Raw genomic sequence first — 17,487 nt, 5'->3', positions numbered from 1 at the left:
AAGAAGACAACTTGCGTGCGGTGTCCGGGCTTCGAACCCGGATCAGCTACTTGGGAAGCAACCATGCTGACCGACACACCACCACCGCCTTCTGCTACGCGCTGCTTGCTCCGTGATGTGTCGCCTTCCCTCCTGGCGCCAGAGGCCGAAGGCAATCTCGCTGTAGGCGCTCAACGCCGAGTGGAAGGCGAGCACATCTGAACCCGTTTTCCTGGTGCTGCTAGGGCCATATACTGAAACTGAGCGCAGAACTAACTTTTACTGAAGAATCTGCCCTTTAATGCACATCAGGGCGAACACGAAATTTCTAATATGAAGTACTCACTGACGATCCAAAGACGCTTCAGTATGTATGCGTCGGTACCACCGGGGCAGTGCCGAAGTATTGTAAAGTGAAGGTCGACAGTTTGAGCCTCACAGGAAGTATTTCATTGGCTTCCCACGAGAGCGTTATGCACAGCGTGGCTGTTGCTAGGAAACGGCCTTATTTGCCGTTGGCTAATATCTAGTTTTCTTTGCATCAATGTGAAAATGTTCCTATTACTAAATACAGTTTTGCTAGTTACAGTTCAAACTAGAAACGACGGAAGAAAGCGGTCCAACGCGCCACATTCGTTCCCGAAGGGGAGGGTGCATTTCCTACGCCACGTCTGACATAGCGTCTTAAATTTTCTAAAACTGACATAATTCCATCCTACCGAAAAAAGAAACAGATTTCGCAGTGAGGTTCTTTGAGATATTGCTAGAGATGGAAGTCTCTGGAGCTCTTGCCTCGCACGTCAGATTGGCCGAGCGGTCTAAGGCGCCAGATTTAAGCTCTGGTTCCCATAAGGGAGCGTGGGTTCGAACCCCACATCTGACAATGCATTTTAAACATTCTGAAACTAACATACTCCCGTGATCTTACAGAACAAGTAAATTATGCAGAAACACGCGAAGCAGATTTTACTAGAGACGACAGTGACAGACCGAGCGGTCGAAAAGAAATAGCGGAACATACTTTTCCCGCGTCGAGGTTTAGCTCTTCTTACGGACGTTTCCGTTGTTGTTGTGCTGTGGCTCTGGGTTCCAAGCGACAGCGAGAAAACCTCAACAGCAACGCATACGTGTTTAAAGGAATCGTAAGGCCTTAATAAAGATAGATGAAACGGTGGCTCAGGTGCTGGAGATGTGAAGCGGCCGTATTGCGTGGGCAGTAAGCTCACTAAGTTAGTGTGTCATGCTAACAACGGGAAGGCTATGGGTTAGATCCCACCAAGGGCTATTTCATATTGCTTCCCTAAAAGGCAGCGCGAGAGACTGCCAGGCAAATCCCAAGTGATCTGTACAAGGACTAAGATGTCCGCACGTCTGGAAACGTTCTCGCCGACTTGTGTGCCACGCTGACGACACGGGTTCTCGTCCGATCACCGAAGTTAAGCAGCGTTTTTGCGTGCTTAGTACACGGCTCGGTGGCTAACTAGGAAGTCTACGTGCTGTTGGATTCTTTAATTTTGCCTTTTCCCTTAGTTTTCGGTGTTGCTGCGCGGTAATGATACGGTCCAGCACGCTGACCCCTCTCTTGCCTCTCGGGACCCAAATTCGCGAACCTGCGGCCACAGTCAAATGAAAGGGTCCGTTGCGCGTTTGTCGAGTCGGTCTCTCCCAGTCGTTTCTAGCGCCTGTCCTCTACATATACGCCCATTTGCAAGCGTCAGCTTTCGCGTCAGCCGAGCAAAGTCGGGACAAGTCGACACATGGGGACACACGATGCTGTGAATCGCAATCCGCACTAGCCTACGCGGAGCTGGACGAGGGGCGAAGGAAAACCATTCGTAACACGACAGTTTGGAAATTCGACGATCGCGAGCGTTGGAAACACTCTCCTGAGTAAAGAAGACAACTTGCGTGCGGTGTCCGGGCTTCGAACCCGGATCAGCTACTTGGGAAGCAACCATGCTGACCGACACACCACCACCGCCTTCTGCTACGCGCTGCTTGCTCCGTGATGTGTCGCCTTCCCTAATGGCGCCAGAGGCCGAAGGCAATCTCGCTCTAGGCGCTCAACGCCGAGTGGAAGGCGAGCACATCTGAACCCGTTTTCCTGGTGCTGCTAGGGCCATATACTGAAACTGAGCGCAGAACTAACTTTTACTGAAGAATCTGCCCTTTAATGCACATCAGGGCGAACACGAAATTTCTAATATGAAGTACTCACTGACGATCCAAAGACGCTTCAGTATGTATGCGTCGGTACCACCGGGGCAGTGCCGAAGTATTGTAAAGTGAAGGTCGACAGTTTGAGCCTCACAGGAAGTATTTCATTGGCTTCCCACGAGAGCGTTATGCACAGCGTGGCTGTTGCTAGGAAACGGCCTTATTTGCCGTTGGCTAATATCTAGTTTTCTTTGCATCAATGTGAAAATGTTCCTATTACTAAATACAGTTTTGCTAGTTACAGTTCAAACTAGAAACGACGGAAGAAAGCGGTCCAACGCGCCACATTCGTTCCCGAAGGGGAGGGTGCATTTCCTACGCCACGTCTGACATAGCGTCTTAAATTTTCTAAAACTGACATAATTCCATCCTACCGAAAAAAGAAACAGATTTCGCAGTGAGGTTCTTTGAGATATTGCTAGAGATGGAAGTCTCTGGAGCTCTTGCCTCGCACGTCAGATTGGCCGAGCGGTCTAAGGCGCCAGATTTAAGCTCTGGTTCCCATAAGGGAGCGTGGGTTCGAACCCCACATCTGACAATGCATTTTAAACATTCTGAAACTAACATACTCCCGTGATCTTACAGAACAAGTAAATTATGCAGAAACACGCGAAGCAGATTTTACTAGAGACGACAGTGACAGACCGAGCGGTCGAAAAGAAATAGCGGAACATACTTTTCCCGCGTCGAGGTTTAGCTCTTCTTACGGACGTTTCCGTTGTTGTTGTGCTGTGGCTCTGGGTTCCAAGCGACAGCGAGAAAACCTCAACAGCAACGCATACGTGTTTAAAGGAATCGTAAGGCCTTAATAAAGATAGATGAAACGGTGGCTCAGGTGCTGGAGATGTGAAGCGGCCGTATTGCGTGGGCAGTAAGCTCACTAAGTTAGTGTGTCATGCTAACAACGGGAAGGCTATGGGTTAGATCCCACCAAGGGCTATTTCATATTGCTTCCCTAAAAGGCAGCGCGAGAGACTGCCAGGCAAATCCCAAGTGATCTGTACAAGGACTAAGATGTCCGCACGTCTGGAAACGTTCTCGCCGACTTGTGTGCCACGCTGACGACACGGGTTCTCGTCCGATCACCGAAGTTAAGCAGCGTTTTTGCGTGCTTAGTACACGGCTCGGTGGCTAACTAGGAAGTCTACGTGCTGTTGGATTCTTTAATTTTGCCTTTTCCCTTAGTTTTCGGTGTTGCTGCGCGGTAATGATACGGTCCAGCACGCTGACCCCTCTCTTGCCTCTCGGGACCCAAATTCGCGAACCTGCGGCCACAGTCAAATGAAAGGGTCCGTTGCGCGTTTGTCGAGTCGGTCTCTCCCAGTCGTTTCTAGCGCCTGTCCTCTACATATACGCCCATTTGCAAGCGTCAGCTTTCGCGTCAGCCGAGCAAAGTCGGGACAAGTCGACACATGGGGACACACGATGCTGTGAATCGCAATCCGCACTAGCCTACGCGGAGCTGGACGAGGGGCGAAGGAAAACCATTCGTAACACGACAGTTTGGAAATTCGACGATCGCGAGCGTTGGAAACACTCTCCTGAGTAAAGAAGACAACTTGCGTGCGGTGTCCGGGCTTCGAACCCGGATCAGCTACTTGGGAAGCAACCATGCTGACCGACACACCACCACCGCCTTCTGCTACGCGCTGCTTGCTCCGTGATGTGTCGCCTTCCCTAATGGCGCCAGAGGCCGAAGGCAATCTCGCTGTAGGCGCTCAACGCCGAGTGGAAGGCGAGCACATCTGAACCCGTTTTCCTGGTGCTGCTAGGGCCATATACTGAAACTGAGCGCAGAACTAACTTTTACTGAAGAATCTGCCCTTTAATGCACATCAGGGCGAACACGAAATTTCTAATATGAAGTACTCACTGACGATCCAAAGACGCTTCAGTATGTATGCGTCGGTACCACCGGGGCAGTGCCGAAGTATTGTAAAGTGAAGGTCGACAGTTTGAGCCTCACAGGAAGTATTTCATTGGCTTCCCACGAGAGCGTTATGCACAGCGTGGCTGTTGCTAGGAAACGGCCTTATTTGCCGTTGGCTAATATCTAGTTTTCTTTGCATCAATGTGAAAATGTTCCTATTACTAAATACAGTTTTGCTAGTTACAGTTCAAACTAGAAACGACGGAAGAAAGCGGTCCAACGCGCCACATTCGTTCCCGAAGGGGAGGGTGCATTTCCTACGCCACGTCTGACATAGCGTCTTAAATTTTCTAAAACTGACATAATTCCATCCTACCGAAAAAAGAAACAGATTTCGCAGTGAGGTTCTTTGAGATATTGCTAGAGATGGAAGTCTCTGGAGCTCTTGCCTCGCACGTCAGATTGGCCGAGCGGTCTAAGGCGCCAGATTTAAGCTCTGGTTCCCATAAGGGAGCGTGGGTTCGAACCCCACATCTGACAATGCATTTTAAACATTCTGAAACTAACATACTCCCGTGATCTTACAGAACAAGTAAATTATGCAGAAACACGCGAAGCAGATTTTACTAGAGACGACAGTGACAGACCGAGCGGTCGAAAAGAAATAGCGGAACATACTTTTCCCGCGTCGAGGTTTAGCTCTTCTTACGGACGTTTCCGTTGTTGTTGTGCTGTGGCTCTGGGTTCCAAGCGACAGCGAGAAAACCTCAACAGCAACGCATACGTGTTTAAAGGAATCGTAAGGCCTTAATAAAGATAGATGAAACGGTGGCTCAGGTGCTGGAGATGTGAAGCGGCCGTATTGCGTGGGCAGTAAGCTCACTAAGTTAGTGTGTCATGCTAACAACGGGAAGGCTATGGGTTAGATCCCACCAAGGGCTATTTCATATTGCTTCCCTAAAAGGCAGCGCGAGAGACTGCCAGGCAAATCCCAAGTGATCTGTACAAGGACTAAGATGTCCGCACGTCTGGAAACGTTCTCGCCGACTTGTGTGCCACGCTGACGACACGGGTTCTCGTCCGATCACCGAAGTTAAGCAGCGTTTTTGCGTGCTTAGTACACGGCTCGGTGGCTAACTAGGAAGTCTACGTGCTGTTGGATTCTTTAATTTTGCCTTTTCCCTTAGTTTTCGGTGTTGCTGCGCGGTAATGATACGGTCCAGCACGCTGACCCCTCTCTTGCCTCTCGGGACCCAAATTCGCGAACCTGCGGCCACAGTCAAATGAAAGGGTCCGTTGCGCGTTTGTCGAGTCGGTCTCTCCCAGTCGTTTCTAGCGCCTGTCCTCTACATATACGCCCATTTGCAAGCGTCAGCTTTCGCGTCAGCCGAGCAAAGTCGGGACAAGTCGACACATGGGGACACACGATGCTGTGAATCGCAATCCGCACTAGCCTACGCGGAGCTGGACGAGGGGTGAAGGAAAACCATTCGTAACACGACAGTTTGGAAATTCGACGATCGCGAGCGTTGGAAACACTCTCCTGAGTAAAGAAGACAACTTGCGTGCGGTGTCCGGGCTTCGAACCCGGATCAGCTACTTGGGAAGCAACCATGCTGACCGACACACCACCACCGCCTTCTGCTACGCGCTGCTTGCTCCGTGATGTGTCGCCTTCCCTAATGGCGCCAGAGGCCGAAGGCAATCTCGCTGTAGGCGCTCAACGCCGAGTGGAAGGCGAGCACATCTGAACCCGTTTTCCTGGTGCTGCTAGGGCCATATACTGAAACTGAGCGCAGAACTAACTTTTACTGAAGAATCTGCCCTTTAATGCACATCAGGGCGAACACGAAATTTCTAATATGAAGTACTCACTGACGATCCAAAGACGCTTCAGTATGTATGCGTCGGTACCACCGGGGCAGTGCCGAAGTATTGTAAAGTGAAGGTCGACAGTTTGAGCCTCACAGGAAGTATTTCATTGGCTTCCCACGAGAGCGTTATGCACAGCGTGGCTGTTGCTAGGAAACGGCCTTATTTGCCGTTGGCTAATATCTAGTTTTCTTTGCATCAATGTGAAAATGTTCCTATTACTAAATACAGTTTTGCTAGTTACAGTTCAAACTAGAAACGACGGAAGAAAGCGGTCCAACGCGCCACATTCGTTCCCGAAGGGGAGGGTGCATTTCCTACGCCACGTCTGACATAGCGTCTTAAATTTTCTAAAACTGACATAATTCCATCCTACCGAAAAAAGAAACAGATTTCGCAGTGAGGTTCTTTGAGATATTGCTAGAGATGGAAGTCTCTGGAGCTCTTGCCTCGCACGTCAGATTGGCCGAGCGGTCTAAGGCGCCAGATTTAAGCTCTGGTTCCCATAAGGGAGCGTGGGTTCGAACCCCACATCTGACAATGCATTTTAAACATTCTGAAACTAACATACTCCCGTGATCTTACAGAACAAGTAAATTATGCAGAAACACGCGAAGCAGATTTTACTAGAGACGACAGTGACAGACCGAGCGGTCGAAAAGAAATAGCGGAACATACTTTTCCCGCGTCGAGGTTTAGCTCTTCTTACGGACGTTTCCGTTGTTGTTGTGCTGTGGCTCTGGGTTCCAAGCGACAGCGAGAAAACCTCAACAGCAACGCATACGTGTTTAAAGGAATCGTAAGGCCTTAATAAAGATAGATGAAACGGTGGCTCAGGTGCTGGAGATGTGAAGCGGCCGTATTGCGTGGGCAGTAAGCTCACTAAGTTAGTGTGTCATGCTAACAACGGGAAGGCTATGGGTTAGATCCCACCAAGGGCTATTTCATATTGCTTCCCTAAAAGGCAGCGCGAGAGACTGCCAGGCAAATCCCAAGTGATCTGTACAAGGACTAAGATGTCCGCACGTCTGGAAACGTTCTCGTCGACTTGTGTGCCACGCTGACGACACGGGTTCTCGTCCGATCACCGAAGTTAAGCAGCGTTTTTGCGTGCTTAGTACACGGCTCGGTGGCTAACTAGGAAGTCTACGTGCTGTTGGATTCTTTAATTTTGCCTTTTCCCTTAGTTTTCGGTGTTGCTGCGCGGTAATGATACGGTCCAGCACGCTGACCCCTCTCTTGCCTCTCGGGACCCAAATTCGCGAACCTGCGGCCACAGTCAAATGAAAGGGTCCGTTGCGCGTTTGTCGAGTCGGTCTCTCCCAGTCGTTTCTAGCGCCTGTCCTCTACATATACGCCCATTTGCAAGCGTCAGCTTTCGCGTCAGCCGAGCAAAGTCGGGACAAGTCGACACATGGGGACACACGATGCTGTGAATCGCAATCCGCACTAGCCTACGCGGAGCTGGACGAGGGGTGAAGGAAAACCATTCGTAACACGACAGTTTGGAAATTCGACGATCGCGAGCGTTGGAAACACTCTCCTGAGTAAAGAAGACAACTTGCGTGCGGTGTCCGGGCTTCGAACCCGGATCAGCTACTTGGGAAGCAACCATGCTGACCGACACACCACCACCGCCTTCTGCTACGCGCTGCTTGCTCCGTGATGTGTCGCCTTCCCTAATGGCGCCAGAGGCCGAAGGCAATCTCGCTGTAGGCGCTCAACGCCGAGTGGAAGGCGAGCACATCTGAACCCGTTTTCCTGGTGCTGCTAGGGCCATATACTGAAACTGAGCGCAGAACTAACTTTTACTGAAGAATCTGCCCTTTAATGCACATCAGGGCGAACACGAAATTTCTAATATGAAGTACTCACTGACGATCCAAAGACGCTTCAGTATGTATGCGTCGGTACCACCGGGGCAGTGCCGAAGTATTGTAAAGTGAAGGTCGACAGTTTGAGCCTCACAGGAAGTATTTCATTGGCTTCCCACGAGAGCGTTATGCACAGCGTGGCTGTTGCTAGGAAACGGCCTTATTTGCCGTTGGCTAATATCTAGTTTTCTTTGCATCAATGTGAAAATGTTCCTATTACTAAATACAGTTTTGCTAGTTACAGTTCAAACTAGAAACGACGGAAGAAAGCGGTCCAACGCGCCACATTCGTTCCCGAAGGGGAGGGTGCATTTCCTACGCCACGTCTGACATAGCGTCTTAAATTTTCTAAAACTGACATAATTCCATCCTACCGAAAAAAGAAACAGATTTCGCAGTGAGGTTCTTTGAGATATTGCTAGAGATGGAAGTCTCTGGAGCTCTTGCCTCGCACGTCAGATTGGCCGAGCGGTCTAAGGCGCCAGATTTAAGCTCTGGTTCCCATAAGGGAGCGTGGGTTCGAACCCCACATCTGACAATGCATTTTAAACATTCTGAAACTAACATACTCCCGTGATCTTACAGAACAAGTAAATTATGCAGAAACACGCGAAGCAGATTTTACTAGAGACGACAGTGACAGACCGAGCGGTCGAAAAGAAATAGCGGAACATACTTTTCCCGCGTCGAGGTTTAGCTCTTCTTACGGACGTTTCCGTTGTTGTTGTGCTGTGGCTCTGGGTTCCAAGCGACAGCGAGAAAACCTCAACAGCAACGCATACGTGTTTAAAGGAATCGTAAGGCCTTAATAAAGATAGATGAAACGGTGGCTCAGGTGCTGGAGATGTGAAGCGGCCGTATTGCGTGGGCAGTAAGCTCACTAAGTTAGTGTGTCATGCTAACAACGGGAAGGCTATGGGTTAGATCCCACCAAGGGCTATTTCATATTGCTTCCCTAAAAGGCAGCGCGAGAGACTGCCAGGCAAATCCCAAGTGATCTGTACAAGGACTAAGATGTCCGCACGTCTGGAAACGTTCTCGTCGACTTGTGTGCCACGCTGACGACACGGGTTCTCGTCCGATCACCGAAGTTAAGCAGCGTTTTTGCGTGCTTAGTACACGGCTCGGTGGCTAACTAGGAAGTCTACGTGCTGTTGGATTCTTTAATTTTGCCTTTTCCCTTAGTTTTCGGTGTTGCTGCGCGGTAATGATACGGTCCAGCACGCTGACCCCTCTCTTGCCTCTCGGGACCCAAATTCGCGAACCTGCGGCCACAGTCAAATGAAAGGGTCCGTTGCGCGTTTGTCGAGTCGGTCTCTCCCAGTCGTTTCTAGCGCCTGTCCTCTACATATACGCCCATTTGCAAGCGTCAGCTTTCGCGTCAGCCGAGCAAAGTCGGGACAAGTCGACACATGGGGACACACGATGCTGTGAATCGCAATCCGCACTAGCCTACGCGGAGCTGGACGAGGGGCGAAGGAAAACCATTCGTAACACGACAGTTTGGAAATTCGACGATCGCGAGCGTTGGAAACACTCTCCTGAGTAAAGAAGACAACTTGCGTGCGGTGTCCGGGCTTCGAACCCGGATCAGCTACTTGGGAAGCAACCATGCTGACCGACACACCACCACCGCCTTCTGCTACGCGCTGCTTGCTCCGTGATGTGTCGCCTTCCCTAATGGCGCCAGAGGCCGAAGGCAATCTCGCTGTAGGCGCTCAACGCCGAGTGGAAGGCGAGCACATCTGAACCCGTTTTCCTGGTGCTGCTAGGGCCATATACTGAAACTGAGCGCAGAACTAACTTTTACTGAAGAATCTGCCCTTTAATGCACATCAGGGCGAACACGAAATTTCTAATATGAAGTACTCACTGACGATCCAAAGACGCTTCAGTATGTATGCGTCGGTACCACCGGGGCAGTGCCGAAGTATTGTAAAGTGAAGGTCGACAGTTTGAGCCTCACAGGAAGTATTTCATTGGCTTCCCACGAGAGCGTTATGCACAGCGTGGCTGTTGCTAGGAAACGGCCTTATTTGCCGTTGGCTAATATCTAGTTTTCTTTGCATCAATGTGAAAATGTTCCTATTACTAAATACAGTTTTGCTAGTTACAGTTCAAACTAGAAACGACGGAAGAAAGCGGTCCAACGCGCCACATTCGTTCCCGAAGGGGAGGGTGCATTTCCTACGCCACGTCTGACATAGCGTCTTAAATTTTCTAAAACTGACATAATTCCATCCTACCGAAAAAAGAAACAGATTTCGCAGTGAGGTTCTTTGAGATATTGCTAGAGATGGAAGTCTCTGGAGCTCTTGCCTCGCACGTCAGATTGGCCGAGCGGTCTAAGGCGCCAGATTTAAGCTCTGGTTCCCATAAGGGAGCGTGGGTTCGAACCCCACATCTGACAATGCATTTTAAACATTCTGAAACTAACATACTCCCGTGATCTTACAGAACAAGTAAATTATGCAGAAACACGCGAAGCAGATTTTACTAGAGACGACAGTGACAGACCGAGCGGTCGAAAAGAAATAGCGGAACATACTTTTCCCGCGTCGAGGTTTAGCTCTTCTTACGGACGTTTCCGTTGTTGTTGTGCTGTGGCTCTGGGTTCCAAGCGACAGCGAGAAAACCTCAACAGCAACGCATACGTGTTTAAAGGAATCGTAAGGCCTTAATAAAGATAGATGAAACGGTGGCTCAGGTGCTGGAGATGTGAAGCGGCCGTATTGCGTGGGCAGTAAGCTCACTAAGTTAGTGTGTCATGCTAACAACGGGAAGGCTATGGGTTAGATCCCACCAAGGGCTATTTCATATTGCTTCCCTAAAAGGCAGCGCGAGAGACTGCCAGGCAAATCCCAAGTGATCTGTACAAGGACTAAGATGTCCGCACGTCTGGAAACGTTCTCGTCGACTTGTGTGCCACGCTGACGACACGGGTTCTCGTCCGATCACCGAAGTTAAGCAGCGTTTTTGCGTGCTTAGTACACGGCTCGGTGGCTAACTAGGAAGTCTACGTGCTGTTGGATTCTTTAATTTTGCCTTTTCCCTTAGTTTTCGGTGTTGCTGCGCGGTAATGATACGGTCCAGCACGCTGACCCCTCTCTTGCCTCTCGGGACCCAAATTCGCGAACCTGCGGCCACAGTCAAATGAAAGGGTCCGTTGCGCGTTTGTCGAGTCGGTCTCTCCCAGTCGTTTCTAGCGCCTGTCCTCTACATATACGCCCATTTGCAAGCGTCAGCTTTCGCGTCAGCCGAGCAAAGTCGGGACAAGTCGACACATGGGGACACACGATGCTGTGAATCGCAATCCGCACTAGCCTACGCGGAGCTGGACGAGGGGCGAAGGAAAACCATTCGTAACACGACAGTTTGGAAATTCGACGATCGCGAGCGTTGGAAACACTCTCCTGAGTAAAGAAGACAACTTGCGTGCGGTGTCCGGGCTTCGAACCCGGATCAGCTACTTGGGAAGCAACCATGCTGACCGACACACCACCACCGCCTTCTGCTACGCGCTGCTTGCTCCGTGATGTGTCGCCTTCCCTAATGGCGCCAGAGGCCGAAGGCAATCTCGCTGTAGGCGCTCAACGCCGAGTGGAAGGCGAGCACATCTGAACCCGTTTTCCTGGTGCTGCTAGGGCCATATACTGAAACTGAGCGCAGAACTAACTTTTACTGAAGAATCTGCCCTTTAATGCACATCAGGGCGAACACGAAATTTCTAATATGAAGTACTCACTGACGATCCAAAGACGCTTCAGTATGTATGCGTCGGTACCACCGGGGCAGTGCCGAAGTATTGTAAAGTGAAGGTCGACAGTTTGAGCCTCACAGGAAGTATTTCATTGGCTTCCCACGAGAGCGTTATGCACAGCGTGGCTGTTGCTAGGAAACGGCCTTATTTGCCGTTGGCTAATATCTAGTTTTCTTTGCATCAATGTGAAAATGTTCCTATTACTAAATACAGTTTTGCTAGTTACAGTTCAAACTAGAAACGACGGAAGAAAGCGGTCCAACGCGCCACATTCGTTCCCGAAGGGGAGGGTGCATTTCCTACGCCACGTCTGACATAGCGTCTTAAATTTTCTAAAACTGACATAATTCCATCCTACCGAAAAAAGAAACAGATTTCGCAGTGAGGTTCTTTGAGATATTGCTAGAGATGGAAGTCTCTGGAGCTCTTGCCTCGCACGTCAGATTGGCCGAGCGGTCTAAGGCGCCAGATTTAAGCTCTGGTTCCCATAAGGGAGCGTGGGTTCGAACCCCACATCTGACAATGCATTTTAAACATTCTGAAACTAACATACTCCCGTGATCTTACAGAACAAGTAAATTATGCAGAAACACGCGAAGCAGATTTTACTAGAGACGACAGTGACAGACCGAGCGGTCGAAAAGAAATAGCGGAACATACTTTTCCCGCGTCGAGGTTTAGCTCTTCTTACGGACGTTTCCGTTGTTGTTGTGCTGTGGCTCTGGGTTCCAAGCGACAGCGAGAAAACCTCAACAGCAACGCATACGTGTTTAAAGGAATCGTAAGGCCTTAATAAAGATAGATGAAACGGTGGCTCAGGTGCTGGAGATGTGAAGCGGCCGTATTGCGTGGGCAGTAAGCTCACTAAGTTAGTGTGTCATGCTAACAACGGGAAGGCTATGGGTTAGATCCCACCAAGGGCTATTTCATATTGCTTCCCTAAAAGGCAGCGCGAGAGACTGCCAGGCAAATCCCAAGTGATCTGTACAAGGACTAAGATGTCCGCACGTCTGGAAACGTTCTCGCCGACTTGTGTGCCACGCTGACGACACGGGTTCTCGTCCGATCACCGAAGTTAAGCAGCGTTTTTGCGTGCTTAGTACACGGCTCGGTGGCTAACTAGGAAGTCTACGTGCTGTTGGATTCTTTAATTTTGCCTTTTCCCTTAGTTTTCGGTGTTGCTGCGCGGTAATGATACGGTCCAGCACGCTGACCCCTCTCTTGCCTCTCGGGACCCAAATTCGCGAACCTGCGGCCACAGTCAAATGAAAGGGTCCGTTGCGCGTTTGTCGAGTCGGTCTCTCCCAGTCGTTTCTAGCGCCTGTCCTCTACATATACGCCCATTTGCAAGCGTCAGCTTTCGCGTCAGCCGAGCAAAGTCGGGACAAGTCGACACATGGGGACACACGATGCTGTGAATCGCAATCCGCACTAGCCTACGCGGAGCTGGACGAGGGGCGAAGGAAAACCATTCGTAACACGACAGTTTGGAAATTCGACGATCGCGAGCGTTGGAAACACTCTCCTGAGTAAAGAAGACAACTTGCGTGCGGTGTCCGGGCTTCGAACCCGGATCAGCTACTTGGGAAGCAACCATGCTGACCGACACACCACCACCGCCTTCTGCTACGCGCTGCTTGCTCCGTGATGTGTCGCCTTCCCTAATGGCGCCAGAGGCCGAAGGCAATCTCGCTGTAGGCGCTCAACGCCGAGTGGAAGGCGAGCACATCTGAACCCGTTTTCCTGGTGCTGCTAGGGCCATATACTGAAACTGAGCGCAGAACTAACTTTTACTGAAGAATCTGCCCTTTAATGCACATCAGGGCGAACACGAAATTTCTAATATGAAGTACTCACTGACGATCCAAAGACGCTTCAGTATGTATGCGTCGGTACCACCGGGGCAGTGCCGAAGTATTGTAAAGTGAAGGTCGACAGTTTGAGCCTCACAGGAAGTATTTCATTGGCTTCCCACGAGAGCGTTATGCACAGCGTGGCTGTTGCTAGGAAACGGCCTTATTTGCCGTTGGCTAATATCTAGTTTTCTTTGCATCAATGTGAAAATGTTCCTATTACTAAATACAGTTTTGCTAGTTACAGTTCAAACTAGAAACGACGGAAGAAAGCGGTCCAACGCGCCACATTCGTTCCCGAAGGGGAGGGTGCATTTCCTACGCCACGTCTGACATAGCGTCTTAAATTTTCTAAAACTGACATAATTCCATCCTACCGAAAAAAGAAACAGATTTCGCAGTGAGGTTCTTTGAGATATTGCTAGAGATGGAAGTCTCTGGAGCTCTTGCCTCGCACGTCAGATTGGCCGAGCGGTCTAAGGCGCCAGATTTAAGCTCTGGTTCCCATAAGGGAGCGTGGGTTCGAACCCCACATCTGACAATGCATTTTAAACATTCTGAAACTAACATACTCCCGTGATCTTACAGAACAAGTAAATTATGCAGAAACACGCGAAGCAGATTTTACTAGAGACGACAGTGACAGACCGAGCGGTCGAAAAGAAATAGCGGAACATACTTTTCCCGCGTCGAGGTTTAGCTCTTCTTACGGACGTTTCCGTTGTTGTTGTGCTGTGGCTCTGGGTTCCAAGCGACAGCGAGAAAACCTCAACAGCAACGCATACGTGTTTAAAGGAATCGTAAGGCCTTAATAAAGATAGATGAAACGGTGGCTCAGGTGCTGGAGATGTGAAGCGGCCGTATTGCGTGGGCAGTAAGCTCACTAAGTTAGTGTGTCATGCTAACAACGGGAAGGCTATGGGTTAGATCCCACCAAGGGCTATTTCATATTGCTTCCCTAAAAGGCAGCGCGAGAGACTGCCAGGCAAATCCCAAGTGATCTGTACAAGGACTAAGATGTCCGCACGTCTGGAAACGTTCTCGCCGACTTGTGTGCCACGCTGACGACACGGGTTCTCGTCCGATCACCGAAGTTAAGCAGCGTTTTTGCGTGCTTAGTACACGGCTCGGTGGCTAACTAGGAAGTCTACGTGCTGTTGGATTCTTTAATTTTGCCTTTTCCCTTAGTTTTCGGTGTTGCTGCGCGGTAATGATACGGTCCAGCACGCTGACCCCTCTCTTGCCTCTCGGGACCCAAATTCGCGAACCTGCGGCCACAGTCAAATGAAAGGGTCCGTTGCGCGTTTGTCGAGTCGGTCTCTCCCAGTCGTTTCTAGCGCCTGTCCTCTACATATACGCCCATTTGCAAGCGTCAGCTTTCGCGTCAGCCGAGCAAAGTCGGGACAAGTCGACACATGGGGACACACGATGCTGTGAATCGCAATCCGCACTAGCCTACGCGGAGCTGGACGAGGGGTGAAGGAAAACCATTCGTAACACGACAGTTTGGAAATTCGACGATCGCGAGCGTTGGAAACACTCTCCTGAGTAAAGAAGACAACTTGCGTGCGGTGTCCGGGCTTCGAACCCGGATCAGCTACTTGGGAAGCAACCATGCTGACCGACACACCACCACCGCCTTCTGCTACGCGCTGCTTGCTCCGTGATGTGTCGCCTTCCCTAATGGCGCCAGAGGCCGAAGGCAATCTCGCTGTAGGCGCTCAACGCCGAGTGGAAGGCGAGCACATCTGAACCCGTTTTCCTGGTGCTGCTAGGGCCATATACTGAAACTGAGCGCAGAACTAACTTTTACTGAAGAATCTGCCCTTTAATGCACATCAGGGCGAACACGAAATTTCTAATATGAAGTACTCACTGACGATCCAAAGACGCTTCAGTATGTATGCGTCGGTACCACCGGGGCAGTGCCGAAGTATTGTAAAGTGAAGGTCGACAGTTTGAGCCTCACAGGAAGTATTTCATTGGCTTCCCACGAGAGCGTTATGCACAGCGTGGCTGTTGCTAGGAAACGGCCTTATTTGCCGTTGGCTAATATCTAGTTTTCTTTGCATCAATGTGAAAATGTTCCTATTACTAAATACAGTTTTGCTAGTTACAGTTCAAACTAGAAACGACGGAAGAAAGCGGTCCAACGCGCCACATTCGTTCCCGAAGGGGAGGGTGCATTTCCTACGCCACGTCTGACATAGCGTCTTAAATTTTCTAAAACTGACATAATTCCATCCTACCGAAAAAAGAAACAGATTTCGCAGTGAGGTTCTTTGAGATATTGCTAGAGATGGAAGTCTCTGGAGCTCTTGCCTCGCACGTCAGATTGGCCGAGCGGTCTAAGGCGCCAGATTTAAGCTCTGGTTCCCATAAGGGAGCGTGGGTTCGAACCCCACATCTGACAATGCATTTTAAACATTCTGAAACTAACATACTCCCGTGATCTTACAGAACAAGTAAATTATGCAGAAACACGCGAAGCAGATTTTACTAGAGACGACAGTGACAGACCGAGCGGTCGAAAAGAAATAGCGGAACATACTTTTCCCGCGTCGAGGTTTAGCTCTTCTTACGGACGTTTCCGTTGTTGTTGTGCTGTGGCTCTGGGTTCCAAGCGACAGCGAGAAAACCTCAACAGCAACGCATACGTGTTTAAAGGAATCGTAAGGCCTTAATAAAGATAGATGAAACGGTGGCTCAGGTGCTGGAGATGTGAAGCGGCCGTATTGCGTGGGCAGTAAGCTCACTAAGTTAGTGTGTCATGCTAACAACGGGAAGGCTATGGGTTAGATCCCACCAAGGGCTATTTCATATTGCTTCCCTAAAAGGCAGCGCGAGAGACTGCCAGGCAAATCCCAAGTGATCTGTACAAGGACTAAGATGTCCGCACGTCTGGAAACGTTCTCGTCGACTTGTGTGCCACGCTGACGACACGGGTTCTCGTCCGATCACCGAAGTTAAGCAGCGTTTTTGCGTGCTTAGTACACGGCTCGGTGGCTAACTAGGAAGTCTACGTGCTGTTGGATTCTTTAATTTTGCCTTTTCCCTTAGTTTTCGGTGTTGCTGCGCGGTAATGATACGGTCCAGCACGCTGACCCCTCTCTTGCCTCTCGGGACCCAAATTCGCGAACCTGCGGCCACAGTCAAATGAAAGGGTCCGTTGCGCGTTTGTCGAGTCGGTCTCTCCCAGTCGTTTCTAGCGCCTGTCCTCTACATATACGCCCATTTGCAAGCGTCAGCTTTCGCGTCAGCCGAGCAAAGTCGGGACAAGTCGACACATGGGGACACACGATGCTGTGAATCGCAATCCGCACTAGCCTACGCGGAGCTGGACGAGGGGTGAAGGAAAACCATTCGTAACACGACAGTTTGGAAATTCGACGATCGCGAGCGTTGGAAACACTCTCCTGAGTAAAGAAGACAACTTGCGTGCGGTGTCCGGGCTTCGAACCCGGATCAGCTACTTGGGAAGCAACCATGCTGACCGACACACCACCACCGCCTTCTGCTACGCGCTGCTTGCTCCGTGATGTGTCGCCTTCCCTAATGGCGCCAGAGGCCGAAGGCAATCTCGCTGTAGGCGCTCAACGCCGAGTGGAAGGCGAGCACATCTGAACCCGTTTTCCTGGTGCTGCTAGGGCCATATACTGAAACTGAGCGCAGAACTAACTTTTACTGAAGAATCTGCCCTTTAATGCACATCAGGGCGAACACGAAATTTCTAATATGAAGTACTCACTGACGATCCAAAGACGCTTCAGTATGTATGCGTCGGTACCACCGGGGCAGTGCCGAAGTATTGTAAAGTGAAGGTCGACAGTTTGAGCCTCACAGGAAGTATTTCATTGGCTTCCCACGAGAGCGTTATGCACAGCGTGGCTGTTGCTAGGAAACGGCCTTATTTGCCGTTGGCTAATATCTAGTTTTCTTTGCATCAATGTGAAAATGTTCCTATTACTAAATACAGTTTTGCTAGTTACAGTTCAAACTAGAAACGACGGAAGAAAGCGGTCCAACGCGCCACATTCGTTCCCGAAGGGGAGGGTGCATTTC

General features: G+C 50.1%; 9 non-coding genes across 9 annotated transcripts; all 9 read left to right on the top strand.

The window, feature by feature from the left end:
- The first annotated feature begins 778 nt into the window (after positions 1–778).
- Trnal-uaa lies at positions 779–862 on the top strand. Its single transcript has one exon. It is a non-coding gene; the product is annotated as a tRNA-Leu (tRNA).
- Positions 863–2,650: 1,788 nt separating this feature from the next.
- Trnal-uaa lies at positions 2,651–2,734 on the top strand. Its single transcript has one exon. It is a non-coding gene; the product is annotated as a tRNA-Leu (tRNA).
- A 1,788-nt stretch (positions 2,735–4,522) lies between these two features.
- Positions 4,523–4,606, top strand: Trnal-uaa. Its single transcript has one exon. It is a non-coding gene; the product is annotated as a tRNA-Leu (tRNA).
- Positions 4,607–6,394: 1,788 nt separating this feature from the next.
- On the top strand, positions 6,395–6,478 carry Trnal-uaa. Its single transcript has one exon. It is a non-coding gene; the product is annotated as a tRNA-Leu (tRNA).
- A 1,788-nt stretch (positions 6,479–8,266) lies between these two features.
- Positions 8,267–8,350, top strand: Trnal-uaa. The gene has a single exon. It is a non-coding gene; the product is annotated as a tRNA-Leu (tRNA).
- Positions 8,351–10,138: 1,788 nt separating this feature from the next.
- Positions 10,139–10,222, top strand: Trnal-uaa. The gene has a single exon. It is a non-coding gene; the product is annotated as a tRNA-Leu (tRNA).
- Positions 10,223–12,010: 1,788 nt separating this feature from the next.
- Trnal-uaa lies at positions 12,011–12,094 on the top strand. The gene has a single exon. It is a non-coding gene; the product is annotated as a tRNA-Leu (tRNA).
- A 1,788-nt stretch (positions 12,095–13,882) lies between these two features.
- On the top strand, positions 13,883–13,966 carry Trnal-uaa. The gene has a single exon. It is a non-coding gene; the product is annotated as a tRNA-Leu (tRNA).
- Positions 13,967–15,754: 1,788 nt separating this feature from the next.
- Positions 15,755–15,838, top strand: Trnal-uaa. Its single transcript has one exon. It is a non-coding gene; the product is annotated as a tRNA-Leu (tRNA).
- The last annotated feature ends 1,649 nt before the right edge of the window (positions 15,839–17,487 follow it).

Source organism: Schistocerca piceifrons, chromosome 7 (assembly GCF_021461385.2).
Source record: "Schistocerca piceifrons isolate TAMUIC-IGC-003096 chromosome 7, iqSchPice1.1, whole genome shotgun sequence".
In the NCBI taxonomy this organism is placed as follows: Eukaryota; Metazoa; Arthropoda; class Insecta; order Orthoptera; family Acrididae; genus Schistocerca; species Schistocerca piceifrons.
This window is presented reverse-complemented; position numbering and strand designations above follow the sequence as displayed.